The 16632-nt window shown below is 35.2% G+C and overlaps 1 long non-coding RNA gene across 1 annotated transcript; it reads right to left on the bottom strand.

The window, feature by feature from the left end:
• Nucleotides 1–707: 707 nt before the first annotated feature.
• On the bottom strand, nucleotides 708–11008 carry LOC138355111 (uncharacterized). Its single transcript, XR_011223829.1, has 3 exons — nucleotides 10922–11008; nucleotides 5463–5579; nucleotides 708–1002 (listed from the first exon to the last, which is right to left on the bottom strand). It is a non-coding gene; the product is annotated as an uncharacterized lncRNA (long non-coding RNA).
• Between the last annotated feature and the right edge of the window lie 5624 nt (nucleotides 11009–16632).

Raw genomic sequence — 16632 nt, forward strand, 5'->3', positions numbered from 1 at the left:
GGGAGTCCAAGTGCTACGAATGATGTACTTGAGTACTGTAAGATTTCTTATTGATTATGCTGCACCTGTCATTTCTTGTTTTGGTAAAGGTAGGATGGGCAAGTTGGAGAAGATACAAAATGAAGCCGTTGGGGGTCGTTGTGAGCCGCTGCTACCTTAATTTTTGCCCACACTTGTCTTGCAGACGTTTCTCTTTCAATAGAGCTAGTGAACTCTAGTCATTGTCTTTCCCTTTGTAACTCATCTGCAATGTATGTACCTTTACCTGAATAAAAAATCTAATCTAAATCTATATCTAATCTATATGCTTAGATATATGCAAATGAGAGAGTAATAGAGCGAAACCTTTAAAATACTGAACAATTTGGAGGATATTGATTCATACAATTTCTTCAAAAGGTCAGATGTAACACGAACAAGGAGCAAAGGTTTCAAGCTCAACAAGCCACAGTGTAGGAGTGACAACAAATGCTTTTTAACCCATACGATTATGATCATGGCAATAAGGTTTCTAAAACAGTAGGCATTCTTCCAAAGCCAGACACTGTACTATGTTCCTCGCCCTAACCTAGTCACTCAGTATTATTCACTCATTTATCTATGTCTTGTCTATTTATGTCTTAAAGGTTACAAGACGTACATTAGTCAATACAATTGGTGCTTAAAATGTTAAGGATCTCTTGTGAAACACGGGTATTAATAAAAAAATTTATTATGTAAAATAAATAAAAAAGGACCAAGGGCCATGAAGTAACAAGAATGCAAGGCCGGCACAACCTGGCGTAAGTAGAGAAGACGGAAGATTCTTCATATTAAAAGACCCTGCTTCTCCAAGATGGCAGTCACACCCTGCTTGCCCTGGACAATCACCATATGGAGAAGGACTGTTTACTGTGAAGGGAAGTCCACAAATGCAATGCCAGCATGAGTCAGTCTTGAAGGGTAAACGATGATGGCACCCTCACAGTAACACAAAAGCCGAGCAAGCCCAGTGAGGAAGACCTGTTGATGGGAAGGAGGAGAATCATTAGTCACAACAAAATCCACATAGAAACAAAGGAGAGAAAAAAAATAAAGTGGATGTCTTCTTTTTGTATAGACATAATAAATATTGCCATTTGGCTATGTATTTATATGATATATAATAGAATACAGCATAAAACAAAATAAGAGGGGTGATAGGAGAAGAAAAGATTAGTGTTCAGTGAGAATCCACAAGGTCTTCTCTGAATACTCTATTTTCTTCAAGGCTGTGGGTCCCTACAATTGCACCAGAGGTGGTACACACCCCTATTATTATTTAAACAGGTGAGTACACACACGGTGTTAGCAAACTTAGCCTCCAAACACACACACACACATGGTATCAGCAAACTTAGCCTCCAAACACACACACACACATGGTATCAGCAAGCTTAGCCTCCAAACACACACACACATGGTATCAGCAAGCTTAGCCTCCAAATACACACATGGTATCAGCAAGCTTAGCCTCCAAATACACACATGGTATCAGCAAGCTTAGCCTCTAAACACACACACACACACACAAACGGTATCAGCAAGCTTAGCCTCCAAACACACACACACACACACACACACACACATGGTATCAGCAAGCTTAGCCTCCAAACACACACACACACATGGTATCAGCAAGCTTAGCCTCCAAATACACACATGGTATCATCAAGCTTAGCCTCTAAACACACACACACACACACACACAAACGGTATCAGCAAGCTTAGCCTCCAAACACACACACACACACACATACATGGTATCAGCAAGCTTAGCCTCCAAACACAGACACACACGGTATCAGCAAGCTTAGCCTCCAAACACACACACACACATGGTATCAGCAAGCTTAGCCTCCAAACACACACACACACATGGTATCAGCAAGCTTAGCCTCCAAACACACACACACACATGGTATCAGCAAGCTTAGCCTCCAAACACACACACACACAGAAAATGGGGACATTGAAACAGTTGATAAACTTGATTTCAAGAGAGAGAGGTCACTATGGGGAACTTCAATTTTTTTTTAATAAGTAATTAGGCAGACTTGTTGCTAGACAGGGAAGTAATTTAAATGTATGCCAAATTTTGCAAAATATACAATGAAGGCACACAAACATTCATACCAAAACAGAGATGCAGGGCCAGAAAACAGGATTGGTTCAACAGAAATTGAGAGAGGGCCACAGACCAAAAGACACAAAAATGGAATGAAAGACATTGAAAAACTACAAGCAGATGTCAACAAAGTTTTCGATTGGGCAGCAGAAAATAACATGATGTTTAACAGTGATAAATTTCAGGTATGGCAAAAATGAGGATCTGAAACATAATACAGGGTACAAAACACAATCGAATCTTCCCATAGTAGAAAAACAGCATGTCAAGGATTTGGGAATAATGATGTCCGACGATCTAATGTTTAGGGAGCATAACCAAGCAAATATTGCGTCAGCCAGAAAAATGATCGGATGGATTATGAGAACTTTCAAATCCAGGGATCCCATCACAATGGTTGTACTCTTCAAGTCACTTATGTTGTCCCGTCTCGAGTACTGCTCAGTATTCACTTCCCCCTTCAGAGCAGGAGAGATTGCTGAAATAGAGGGAATACAGAGAACATATACGGCACGCATAGACGAGATAAAACACCTAAATTATTGGGATCGTCTCAAAGCTCTCCAAATGTACTCTCTAGAAAGGAGACGAGAGAGATACCAAATAATATACACATGGAAGATACTGGAGGGCCAGGTCCCAAATCTACACAGTAAAATAACAACGTACTGGAGTGAACGATATGGAAAAAAATGCAAGATTGAACCAGTGAAGAGCAGAGGTGCCACAGGCACAATCAGAGAGCACTGTATAAACATCAGAGGTCCGCGGTTGTTCAACGTCCTCCCAGTGACTATAAGAAATATTGCCGGAACAACCGTGGACATCTTCAGGAGAAAACTGGACTGTTTTCTAAGAGAAGTTCCGGATCAGCCGGGCTGTGGTGGGTATGTGGCCCTGCGGGCCGCTCCAAGCAACAGCCTGGTGGACCAAACTCTCACAAGTCGAGCCTGGCCTCGGGCCGGGCTTGGGGAGTAGAAGAGCAGAACCCCATCAAGCAGGTATCAACATAGAAAGAAGCCAAACCCCCAATCATACCAGCGATACAAAGATGCGAGAAACAACTATACAGCAGTAAGGGGAGAGGCAGAAAGAAATTTTTAAAAAGGGATAATGGATAAATGTAAAACAGAACTGGGCCTATTCTACAAATTCATAAACAACAAATTGCAGGTAAAGGATAATATCCAGAGGTTGAAAATAGGAAACAGATTCACAGAAAATGATAATGCAATGTGTGAAACATTAAACCAAAAGTTCCAAAGTGTGTTTATACAAAATGAAATCTTAAGAGAACCAGACACAATAAGAATTTCTGAGAACATCATAGAGCGTATAGAGGTGTCTAGAGATGAAGTGGAAAATATGCTAAAGTAGCTAAGTAAGAACAAAGCAGTTGGTCCAGATGGAGTTTCCCCATGGGTTCTGAGAGAATGTGCATCTGAGCTCAGCCTTTCACTTCACCTGATCTTTCAGGCATCCCTGTGTATAGGAGTCATAGCATGTGGAAAAAGGCTAACATAGTTCCAATCTACAAAAGTGGCAACAGGGAAGACCCCACCTCTCTCAGTTATAGACCTGAATCATTGACAAGTGTAACAGTGAAAAGATTGAAAAAAAAATAATAAAAACTAAATGGGTAGAACACCTGGAGAGAAATTATATAATATCGCACAGACAGTATTGTTTTCGATCTGGAAGATCCTGTGTATCGAATTTACTCAGTTTCTATGATTGAGCCACAGAGATTTTAAAGGAAAAAGGTAGTTGGGTTGACTGCATCTATCTAGACATAAAAAAGGCTTTCGACAGAGTTCCACATATGAGGTTGTTCTGGAAACTAGAAAATTTTGGATGGGTGACAGGTAAGCTTCTAACATGGATGAAAAATTTTCTGACTGATAGAAAAATGAGGGCAGTAATCAGAGGCAATCGGACTGGAGAAGTGTCACAAGTGGAGTACCACAGTACATGCACCAGAAATGTTCATTGTCTACATAAATGATCTACAAGTTGGAATACAGAATTATATAAACATGTTTGCTGATGATGCTAAGATAATGGGATGGATAAGAAATTTAGATGATTGTCATGCCCTTCAAGAAAACCTGGACAAAATAAATATATGGAGCACCACTTGGCAAATGAAATTTAATGTGAATAAATGCCATGTTATGGAATGTGGAATAGAACATAGACCCACACAACCGACAAATTATGTGAGAAATCTTTATATAATTCTGATAAAAGAAAGAGGTCTAGGGTTGATTCTAGATAGAAAACTATCACTTGAGGCCCACATAAAGAACGTTGTGTGAGGAGCCTATGCCACGCTTTCAAACTTCAGAATTTCGTTTAAATACAAGGATGGCGAAATACTAAAGAAATTGTTCACGAGTTTTGTTCGGCCACGGCTAGAATATGCAGCGGTTGTTTGGTGCCCATATCTTAAGAAGCACATCAACAAACTGGAAAAGGTGCAAAGACATGCTACTAAGTGGCTCCCAGAACTAAAGGGCAAGAGCTATGTGGAGAGGTCAGAGGCATTATATATGCCAAAACTAGAAGACAACAAAAAGAGGTGATAAAATCACTATGTACAAAATAGTAACAGGAATTGATAAAATCGATAGGGAAGATTTCCCGAGACCTGGAACTTCAAGAACAAAAGGTCATAGATTTAAACTAACTAAACAGAAAAGAAATATAAAAAAATTTCCTTTCGCATACAGAGTGGTACACGGTTGGAACAAGTTAAGTGAGAAGGTGGTGGCGGCCAAGACCGTCAGTAGTTTCAAAGCATTATGTGACAAAGAGTGCTGGGTAGACGGGACACCACGAGCGTAGCTCTAATCCTGTAACTACACTTAGGTAACTACATTTGGTGTATCAAGCTTACCGTCGAAACACACACAAACAGCCTGCCTATTATTCAAGGCCTTCTCTGAGTACTCTCTATTTTCTTCTCTGAGGCTTTGGGTCCCTAATCTTGCACCAGAGGTGGTACAACTTTTAAGTTTTTAACTACTGCACTGAGCACCTGATTTTGGCAAAGACTTCTTAGTGCAATTGTCAAGGACATAGTTCTGGTATTTTTTTGTTTATAAATATTCAGGTATAGTTAATGTCAAAATGTTTCAAAACTCAACAATTTATATTTCAAAACAAAAAAAGTAATGAAAACATTACAAAACATTAAAATATAGCCTAATTAATTAATTAATAAAATAGCACAACTCTCAGAATGTCTAAAGGTGCTTTGAGCAATGAAGTAGTTAATTTTATATATAATATTATATATATAATATATATTTACCTGTGACTACTGCTTAGCAAAAATTTGATCTCTGTGAAAATTGGTCTCGTCATTGCTAGGAGATATTTTAAGACCATGATTTGCTGTGGATGGCACTGTAGTCTTCAAGTCATCAATCTAAAATAGAGGTAATCTTTTAAAATGTAAATTTTGTATAAAAAAAATGCAAAAATAAATTGCAAGAATAATATGAAGTTATTATACAATTTTTTTTTTAATTATTTAAATATTTGTGAGACATTATTAAGAAATGTATGAAGTACAGATTCTCTAAGACCTGATATGTATCTGCTTATGTTCCACCACATTACATTCAGGGCTGAAGAGAAAACACATCCAGTAAGGTAATGATCACTTAGGATGGACTGGGATGGAACATGTAGGTGGGGGCTAAGCTGCGTGAGGCTAGGATGCCCAGCCTGCCTTGTCTAGGCTGGGCTGGGCTAGGCAACACTAGGAAGGAGTCAACAAATCTCTGGAGTGCCTTACTTTTCCTGATATCCTTAAAAAAGCAAGAATGATGCCATTTTATAAAGGAGGCGAGAATGCAGACATAAACAATTAAAGAAAAATATCAAATCTACTTATACTTTCAAAAATATTTGATTTTTTTTTTTACAAACATCTCTTCCTACTTTGTAAAATTCAACATGAATACAAACACACACACACATCCCTAGGAAGCAGCCCATAGCAGCTGTCTAACTCCCAGGTACTTATTTACTGTTAGGTGAACCAGATATAGAGAATAACCACAAAATGCTATCTTTATAAGAACTATCTTGTAAAGCCACTAGTACACGCAGCATTTCAGGCAGGATATATAAAATATTATATATATATATATATATATATATATATATATATATATATATATATATATATGTCGTACCTAATAGCCAGAACGCACTTCTCAGCCTACTATTCAAGGTCCGATTTGCCTAATAAGCCAAGTTTTCATGAATTAATGTTTTTTCGTCTACCTAACCTACCTAACCTAACCTAACCTAGCTTTTTTTGGCTACCTAACCTAACCTTACCTATAAATATAGGTTAGGTTAGGTTAGGTAGGGTTGGTTAGGTTCAGTCATATATCTACGTTAATTTTAACTCCAATAAAAAAAAATTGACCTCATACATAGAGAAAAGGGTTGCTTTATCATTTCATAAGAAAAAAATTATAGTAAATATATTAATTCAGGAAAACTTGGCTTATTAGGCAAATCGGGCCTTGAATAGTAGGCTGAGAAGTGAGTTCTGGCTATTAGGTACGACATATATATATATATATATATATATATATACATACATATATATATATATATATATATATATATATATATATATATATATATATATATATATATATACATATATATATATATATATATATATATATATATATATGTCGTACCTAATAGCCAGAACGCACTTCTCAGCCTACTATGCAAGGCCCGATTTGCCTAATAAGCCAAGTTTTCCTGAATTAATATATTTTTTCTAATTTTTTTCTTATGAAATGATAAAGCTACCCATTTCATTATGTATGAGGTCAATTTTTTGTTATTGGATTTAAAATTAACGTAGATATATGACCGAACCTAACCAACCCTACCTAACCTAACCTAACCTATCTCTATCGGTTAGGTTAGGTTAGGTAGCAGAAAAAGTTAGGTTAGGTTAGGTTAGGTAGGTTAGGTAGTCGAAAAAACATTAATTCATGAAAACTTGGCTTATTAGGCAAATTGGGCCATGTATAGTTGGCTGAGAAGTGCGTTCTGGCTATTAGGTACGACATATATATATATATATATATATATATATATATATATATGTCGTACCTAGTAGCCAAAACACCCTTCTCAGCCTACTATGCAAGGCCCGATTTGCCTAATAAGCCAAGTTTTCCTGAAATAATATATTTTCTCTAATTTTGTTCTTATGAAATGATAAAGCTACCCATTTCATTATGTATGAGGTCAATTTTTTTTATTAGAGTTAAAATTAACGTAGATATATGACCGAACCTAACCAACCCTACCTAACCTAATCTAATCTATCTTTATAGGTTAGGTTGGGTTAGGTTGCCAAAAAAGTTAGGTTAGGTTTGGTTAGGTAGGTTAGGTAGTCGAAAAACAATTAAGTCATGAAAACTTGGCTTATTAGGCAAACCGTGCCTTGCATAGTAGGTTGAGAAGTGCGTTCTGGCTACTAGGTACGACATATATATATATATATATGAATACATACATACGGGACAAAGAGCCAGAGCTCAACCACCGCAAGCACAACTAGGTGAGTACACACACACACACACACACACACACATATATATATATATATATATATATATATATATATATATATATATATATATATATATATATATATATATATATATATATACATACATATATATATATATATATATATATATATATATATATATATATATATATATATATATACATATATATATATATATATATATATATATATATATATATATGTCGTACCTAGTAGCCAGAACTCACTTATCAGCCTACTATTCAAGGCCCGATTTGCCTAATAAGCCAAGTTTTCCTGAATTAATTTATTTACTATAATTTTTTTCTTATGAAATGATAAAGCTACCCTTTTCACTATGTATGAGGTCAATTTTTTTTTATTGGAGTTAAAATTAACGTAGATATATGACCGAACCTAACCAACCCTACCTAACCTAACCTAACCTATATATATAGGTAAGGTTAGGTTAGGTAGCCAAAAAAAGCTAGGTTAGGTTAGGTTAGGTAGGTTAGGTAGACGAAAAAACATTAATTCATGAAAACTTGGCTTATTAGGCAAATCGGGCCTTGCATAGTAGGCTGAGAAGTGAGTTCTGGCTACTAGGTACGACATATATATATATATATATATATATATATATATATATATATGTCGTACCTAATAGCCAGAACGCACTTTTCAGCCTACTATGCAAGGCCCGATTTGCCTAATAAGCCAAGTTTTCCTGAATTAATATATTTTCTCTAATTTTTTTCTTATGAAATGATAAAGCTACCCATTTCATTATGAATGAGGTCATTTTTTTTTATTGTAGTTAAAATTAACGTAGATATATGACCGAACCTAACCAACCCTACCTAACCTAACCTAACCTATCTTTATAGGTTAGGGTAGGTTAGGTAACCGAAAAAGTTAGGTTAGGTTAGGTTAGGTAGGTTACGTAGTCGAAAAACAATTAATTCATGAAAACTTGGCTTATTAGGCAAATCGGGCCTTCCATAGTAGGCATAGAAGTGCGTTCTGGCTACTATATATATATATATATATATATATATATATATATATATATATATATATATATATATATATATATATATATATATGTCGTACCTAGTAGCCAGAACGCACTTTTATGCCTACTATGCAAGGCCCGATTTGCCTAATAAGCCAAGTTTTCCTGAATTAATATATTTTCTCTATTTTTTTTCTTATGAAATGATAAAGCTACCCATTTCATTATGTATGAGGTCAATTTTTTTTAATGGAGTTAAAATTAATGTAGATATATGACCAAACCTAACCAACCCTACCTAACCTAACCTAACCTATCTTTATAGGTTAGGTTGGGTTAGGTAGTAGAAAAATTTAGGTTAGGTTAGGTAGGTTAGGTAGTCGAAAAAACATTAATTCATGAAAACCTGGCTTATTAGGCAAATCGGACCTTGCATAGTAGGCTGAGAAGTGCGTTCTGGCTACTAGGTACGACATATATATATATATATATATATATATATATATATATATATATATATATATATATATATATATATATATATATATATATATATATATATATATATATATGTCGTACGACATGTATATAAATATATATATATATATATATATATATATATATATATATATATATATATATATATATATATATATATATATATATATATATATATATATATATGAGTGTCAGACCATGGAGGAATGATTTTTTTTAATTTAATTTATATAAAAAATTATTCCTTCTGAAGATGTATTAATATATGAAAGTACTTAAGGAAATTCCTGTTTCAATTCTTCCTCCGTGGTCTGACACTGTCACATTTTTCATCAAGTGTTAATTTTTGTGATTTACACACACGTGGCATGTTTACACACACATTATTTATATTATATATATATATATATATATATATATATATATATATATATATATATATATATATATATATATATATATATGCGAACAAGCCTGAATGGTCCCCAGGACAATATGCAACTGAAAACTCACACCCCAGAAGTGACTCGAACCCATACTCGTTGCTTCTGGGAGTATGGGTTCGAGTCACTTCTGGGGTGTGAGTTTTCAGTTATATATATATATATATATATATATATATATATATATATATATATATATATATATATATATATATATATATATATATATATATATATATGCAATTGACGATAACAAAACACTGATCATTTTATGCGGAATATCCACAGAGAAATATGAAATGAGGTGAACGTTTCGGCTTTGTTAAAGCCTTTGTCAACACCAGACTGACCTAACGCAACTGATCTAACTGATCCCGTGGTCAGTCTGGTGTTGACAAAGGCTTTAACAAAGCCGAAACGTTCACCTCATTTCATATTTCTCTGTAGATTTTCCGCATATATATATATATATATATATATATATATGGAACCCTCAACCCTATAAGTGGAGGGTTCCTACATACTCAACCAGAGGTGGTACCCTCTATATATTAATAAAAAGGCAAGGCTATGCTAAATCTTGGCAGGGATTGGCTTGGCTAAGCTGGTCAGGGCTTGGCTAGGGTAGGAAGGACTGGTCATGTTTAAAAGCAAGGCAGGGTTAGGCTAGGCAAGACTAGGTAAGGGTATACTGGGATAGGCTTGGCTACGGTAGGCTAGGAAGAGGTAAACTAGGATAAGCAAGGCTGTGCAAGCACTATGCACAGCTAGAATGAACTATGCTAAGATGGTTTAAGCTGGGCTAGGTTAGGATAAGCTGAGTCATGCAGGGCCCCGATTGACCAGTGGAGTCTAATAGTCTAACCTTCTAGCTAGTTTGCTGACCTAAGAGTGTAAATGTCTAGCCCCTAACCTGAGATATATACAAGAGTTGTTACATTCTTGTACAGCCACTAGTACGAGTAGCGTTTCGGGCAGGTCCCTGGAATACGATCCCCGCCGCGAAGAATCGTTTTTTCATCCAAGTACACATTTTACTGTTGCGTTAAACAGAGGCTACAGTTTAGGATTTGCGCCCAGTAACTCCTCCCCGGCCAGGATACGAACCCATGACATAGCGCTCGCGGAACGCCAGGCGAGTGTCCTACCACTACACCACCTGCTGCAATATTATTATAAAAGAAATATTACTTATTATAATCGTAAATACTAAATACCTGCTGTGTTGATTTAGGGGCGACGACGATCGTGGGATCGGATGCGAGCCACAGGTGGCCTACACCATGCTTTCTAAGGCGTCCCTCTCATAACAAAAACAAATCCGTGCATTCATACACAAACAGAGATCCCGTGGTTATGCGAATACTTGCAATTCTTTTACTTAAAATAATAACAATTAGATTAATAATAATTAACATAATTTTTACTCAAGATTCACAAACATCATTAATACTATTTAAAAAAAAAATTTATAAGACATCTAAAAACAGATATACAGACTTTGTGTGATATTTATTTAAACATTATATATTAATAGAATGTTGTAACTATTATTTTTAAATATTAGGTAGTTTCCAGCTACGTATATCGCATATAAACGTTGCAAAAAGATTTTAGACTGAATTAACACATTACACATTTATGGAGTAATTAACAACAAAACAATCTTTATTTTCATTGCAGAACATATATCAGAGCATACTAGTGACTCATACATTTAAAATAGTGTGATTTTTAAACAATTCGGTTGTAAACCCGCAGAACGGCCTACCCGCCAAAGACGTAACATAAGAAATGGTATATAATTCATTATTTTAAATTACATATATAATCATTAATAATATTCGGCAGCTATCGAGGTTCTCCATAGGTAAATTCCTGTACTCTAACAAGATGCTACTTGCTGTTTAGCTGTTTAAATTCTTGGAAAATTGTAATGACCAGCGACATAAAATATAACAATGAAATAATAGCAGGTAACTGTAGGTGAACGAAAAATTAAATTCCAAATTGATTAGATGTTTTTCTAAATATAAAGATCGACCTGAAGGAATTTTATGAATTATGGACTAATTAAACAAAAAAATAGGTAATTTTACTTGAAGAACAGATACCAGATAATAGTTAGTGAGTACGTTTATATTGTATAATGGGAGAAAGCCCCTGGTAGCCGCGAATTAAAATAACCACCTACATTAATTGATAACTAGGAAATAGTATCTGGAAACTTTATCTGAACGAAAACACAATACCAATTTGTTTAGATGTTTTTCTTAATATAAAGATCAACAGTAAGGAATCTTATTCATTATGGACAAATTAACAAAAAAAAACGATAATTTTCATTGAGGACCATATATTAGAGCATACTTAGTCACTTATATATTAAAAGTATTGTGTATTTTGAACCATTGGGGTTGTAAACAAACAGAACGGCCTACCCGAAAAGTCGTAACATAAAATGTTGCATATGTTTGCTAATTTATTATTTGATAAATGATTATTATTAATTTACGACAACTATAGAGGTTTCCCATTAGTTAAATTACTGTAGTCTGACTAAATGCTACTACAAAACATATATAAATCCTGGGAAAGTCACAATGACCAGCGACATTAAAGCATAGAGGGTTAAATAGTAACAGGCAACTGTCGGCGAACGAAAAATTCATTTCCAAATTTATTAGATGTTTTCGTAAATATAAAGATCGATAGGCTGGAATTTTCTGGATAATGGCCTAATTAAGGCAAAAATATATATATTTTTACTTGAAGAACAAATATCAGAGCATAGTCAGTGAGTTATAGAATAATAAGAGTGTGGTATTTAATTGTATAACAAGAGATAGTCCATGGAAGCGAAAATAGACGTAGTTTTACACAAAATAACGTCCAAAAACAGCCGTAGAGTCAAACGGCAAATGTTGACGTTCTTTTTAAGAGGACAGGTTGGATTCAGAGGCTTACGAGAGTGATTCAGAGGCTTAAGAGAGTGATGCAGAGGCTTAAGAGAGTGATGCAGAGGCTCAAGAGAGGGATGCAGAGGCAAAAGAGAGTGATGCAGGGGCTCAAGAGAGGAATGCAGATGCTCAAGTGAGGGATGCAGAGGTACAAGAGAGGGATGCAGAGGCTTAAGAGAGGGATGCTGAATCTTTAGCGAGTGATGCAAAGGCTCAAGAGAGGGATGCAGAGGCTCATGAGAGGGATGCAAGAGTTCAAGAGAGAGAGGCAGAGGCTCAAGAAAGGGATGCAGAGGCTTAAGAAAGTGATGCAGAGGCCCATAAGAGGAATGCAGAGGCTTAAGAAGGTGATGCTGAGGCTCAAGAGAGTGATGCAGAGGCTCAAGAGAGTGATTCAGATGTTTACGAGAGCGATGCAGAGGCTTACGAGAGTGATGCAGAGGCTTAAGAGAGTGATGCAGTGGCTCATGAGAGGGATGCAGAGGCTTACGAGAGTGATGCAGAGGCTTACGAGAGTGATGCAGAGGCTTAAGAGAGTGATGCAGAGGCTCAAGAGATGGATGCAGAGGCTCAAGAGAGGGATGAATAGGCTCAAGAGAGGGATGCAGAGGCTCAAGAGAGGGATGCAGAGGCTCAAGAGAGGGATGCAGAATCTAAAGTGAGGGATGCAGAGGCAAAAGAGAAAGATGCAGAGGCACTTGAGAGTGATGCAGAGGCACTTGAGAGTGATGCAGAGGCTCAAGAGAGGGATGCAGAATCTCAAGAGAATGATGTAGAGGCTTAAGAGAGAGATGCAGAGGCTCTAGAGAATGATGCACAGGCTCAAGAGAGTGATGCAGAGGATCATGAGAGTGATGCAGAGGCTAAAGAGAGAGATGCAGAGGCTTAAGAGAGTGATGCAGAGGCTCAAGCGAGTGATGCAGGGGCTCAAGGCAATGATGTAGAGGCTTAAGAGAGGGATGTAGAGGCTCAAGAGAATGATGCAGAGGCTCAAGAGAGTGATGCAGAGGATCAAGAGAGGGATGCAGAGGTTAGGGAGAGTGATGCAGAGGCTCAAGAGAGTGATGGAGAGGCTCAAGAGAGTGATGCAGAGGCTCAAGAGAGTGATGCAGAGGCTTAAGCGAATGATGCAGAAGCTCAGGAGAGTGATGCAGAGGCTTAAGAGAGGGATGCAGAGGCTCAAGAGAATGATGCAGAGGCTCAAGAGAGTGTTGTCAAAGGCTCAAGAGAAGGATGCTGAGGATCCGGAGAGGGATGCAGAGGCTCAAGAGAGTGATACAGAGGGTCAAGAGAGAAAGGCAGAGGCTTAAGAGAGTGATGCAGAGGCTCAAGAGCGTGATGCAGAGGCTCAAGAGAATGATGTAGAGCTTCAGAGAGGGATGCAGAGGCTCAAGAGAATGATGCAGAGGCTCAAAAGAGTGATTCATTTGTATTGGAAACAACAATTTTATGTCTTTTCATCTTCAAAATCCTCAAATATGGTTAAATAGTGATTTTTTCACGTTTTTCATGTAGTTTTATATTACGTAAATATATTCATTTTTACTAATATTTCGATACTATTTCATGTAGTTTCACGATATGTTGCTTGGCCTCAAATCTCAGAATTTCTCATAATATTGCATTTTAAGCAAGTTTTCTTGGATTTTGTTTCGTAAGAAAAATCATCGAATTACGATGATTCGATAAATCCGATAAAAATCGATACATACGATAAAAATAATGCAAACACATAATTGATTAGATAATAACCTTAAATATTTCCTTTTCAATCATCTATTTGTTTCTCGTTAAAATACTGAGTAAGATATTGAAAAGGGGAGAAGTTCGGTTTTTATTGCATATATCGACATTTCAGCCGGATTAGAGCGGTTTTACGTGTACATCTTCCATCGGTAATATAAACAGAAATCAAGAACATTTTAGTTAATTCTAATGAAAACACATTTATTTTTATCATTTGTATTGGAAACAACATTGTCATATGTCTTTTCTTGGATCTAAATAATACGAAACCTCGCTCTATGATTTGAAGTTAAATTCCTCAAATATGGTTAAATAGTGACTTTTTCACGTTTTTCATGTAGTTTGATAATACGTAAATATATTCATTTTTACCAATATTTCCATACTATTTCATGTAGTATCAAGATATGTGATTTGGCCTTCAAATCTCAGAATTTCGCATAATATTGCATTTTAAGCAAGTTTTCTTGCATTTTGTTTCGTACGAAAAATCATCGAATTTAGCAATATTTTGACGTGTATCATCTCCTTTTCCTTTATGTGATTTAAACAAAATATCATCGAATTAGGCAATATTTTGCCGTTTTTCCACGTTTTTGTGAATTTTCAGTTTATTGTTATTAATTCATTAAATATACGATAAAAATGATGCAAACACATAATTGATTAGAAATTAACCTTAAATACTTCATTTTCAATCAACCATTTGTTTCTCGTTAAAATACTGAGTTGGATATTGAAAAGGGGAGAAGTTCGGTTTTTATTGCATATATCGACGTTTCAGTCGGATTAGAGCGGTTTTACGTGTACATCTTCCATCGGTAATATAAACGGAAAATCAGGAACATTTTAGTTAATTCAAATGAAAACACATTGGTTTTTATCATTTGTATTGGAAACAACATTGTCATATATCTTTTCTTGGATCTAAATAATACGAAATCTCGCTCTATGATTTGAAGATAAAATCCTCATATATGGTAAAATAGTGATTTTTTTCACGTTTTTCATGTAGTTTGATATTATGTAAATATATTCATTTTTACCAATATTTCGATACTATTTCATGTAGTATCACGATATGTGATTTGGCCTTCAAATCTCAGAATTTCGCAAAATATTGCATTTTAAACAAGTTTTCTTGCATTTTGTTTCGTACGAAAAATCATCGAATTTAGCAATATTTTGACGTGTATCATCTCCTTTTCCTTTATGTGATTTAAACAAAATATCATCGAATTAGGCAATATTTTGCCGTTTTTCCACGTTTTTGTGAATTTTCAGTCTATGGGTAATAATTCATTATATATACGATAAAAATGATGCAAACACATAATTGATTAGATAATAACCCTAAATACTTCATTTTCAATCATCTATTTGTTTCTCGTTAAAATACTTAGCAAGATATTGAAAAGGGGAGAAGTTCGGTTTTTATTGCATATATCGACGTTTCAGCCGGATTAGAGCGGTTTTACGTGTACATCCTCCAACGGTAATATAAACAGAAAATCAAGAACATTTTAGTTAATTCTAATGAAAACACATTGATTTTTATCGTTTGTATTGGAAACAACATTGTCATATGGCTTTCCTTGGATCTAAATAATACGAAACCTCGCTCTATGATTTGAAGTTAAAATCCTCAAATATGGTTAAATAGTGACTTTTTTCACGTTTTTCATGTAGTTTGATATTACGTAAATATATTCATTTTTACCAATATTTCGATACTATTTCATGTAGTATCACGATATGTGATTTGGCCTTCACATCTCAGAATTTCGCATAATATTGCATTTTAAGCAAGTTTTCATGCATTTTGTTTCGTACGAAAAATCATCTAATTTAGCAATATTTTGACGTGTATCATCTCCTTTTCCTTTATATGATATAAACAAAATATCATCGAATTATGCAATATTTTGCCGTTTTTCCACGTTTTTGTGAATTATCAGTCTATGGGTATTAATTCATTATGTATACGATAAAAATGATGAAAATTCATAATTGATTAGATAATAACCTTAAATACTTCATTTTCAATCATCTATTTGTTTCTCGTTAAAATACTGAGCAAGATATTGAAAAGGGAAGAAGTTCGGTTTTTATTGCATATATCGACGTTTCAGTCGGATTAGAGCGGTTTTACGTGTACATCTTCCATCGGTAATATAAACAGAAAATCAAGAACATTTTAGTTAATTCTAATGAAAACACAT

Source organism: Procambarus clarkii, chromosome 66, assembly GCF_040958095.1.
Source record: "Procambarus clarkii isolate CNS0578487 chromosome 66, FALCON_Pclarkii_2.0, whole genome shotgun sequence".
NCBI classification, from domain to species: domain Eukaryota; kingdom Metazoa; phylum Arthropoda; class Malacostraca; order Decapoda; family Cambaridae; genus Procambarus; species Procambarus clarkii.